Source organism: Chrysochloris asiatica, unplaced genomic scaffold (genome assembly GCF_000296735.1).
Source record: "Chrysochloris asiatica unplaced genomic scaffold, ChrAsi1.0 scaffold00001, whole genome shotgun sequence".
NCBI lineage: Eukaryota > Metazoa > Chordata > Mammalia > Afrosoricida > Chrysochloridae > Chrysochloris > Chrysochloris asiatica.
In genome coordinates this window covers 7,775,078-7,776,003 of record NW_006408519.1, presented here as the reverse complement: position 1 = coordinate 7,776,003, position 926 = coordinate 7,775,078, and the positions used below count along the sequence as shown (strand labels likewise).

The 926-nt window shown below is 51.4% G+C and overlaps 1 pseudogene; it reads right to left on the bottom strand.

Moving 5' to 3' along the window:
* Positions 1 to 65: 65 nt before the first annotated feature.
* On the bottom strand, positions 66 to 574 carry LOC102823991 (annotated as a pseudogene).
* Between the last annotated feature and the right edge of the window lie 352 nt (positions 575 to 926).

Genomic DNA, 926 nt, shown 5'->3' with positions numbered 1-926 from the left:
TGTTTTGTTTTTCATTCCCATGAGGCGTTTACTGGGCAGACCAGGGGTGGGGGCAGGGGCTGTGCCTAGAAGAAAGTGTTGGGCCAATTGGTGGTGAAGAGAGGCTTGTGCTGGCGGACGCAGGACCCAGTGGGGCAGCGGGAATTGATCTTGGAATCATTGAACTGCTTGACTGCAGGCCTGCGGCACTTGCTGGCTGCAATCTCTTCCACTTTCATGATCTGGATAGAATGGGCGCGGGCGCGGTGCCGAGCGCCCTTGTCTCAGTAGCACTGGGTGACGGCACCGGCGGTGGTCAGGTCCCGGTAGTCCCGGTACATGTTGTGGGTCCCACTTCAGATGCCGAAATTCTTCACCCGCAGTGGGGACTTCTCCAACACCTGCCCACAGTACACGATCTCCCCGGAAGACTTCTTCATTTTCTTCAGCTGTGACAGTACCAGAAGCGGGACTTGGCTACGATGTGGTTAGGAGCGAAGATGCGCATTCAGTAAAGTGGCGGTGTCTTACACTTGGGGGTGGGCAGGCAGCGCCCCACCACCTTGTACTCACGAAGTGTGCCCGAGGCCTTCATGGAGATAACTCCTCGATCGCTGCGACCCGCAAAAGGAAGTAGTTGCTCTCGCGCATCCACTCACCACGAGTTCAACCATTTCCTTTTGGTACCGTGACTCTGTGTATTCCTTCCATCTTCTGTTGATGCTTTCTGCATCATTCAATAATTTTCCCAGAGAATCTTTCAATAACGAAAGTCGAGGATTGAATTTTTCTTCGGTTCCCCCAGCTTGAGAAATGCTGTGCGTGTTCTTCCTTTTTGGTTTTCTGCTTTCAAATCTTTGCACATTTCATTATAATATTTGGCTTTATCTTCTCGAGCTGATCTTTGAAATTTTCTGTTCAGCTCTTGGACCTCCTCATTTCTTCCA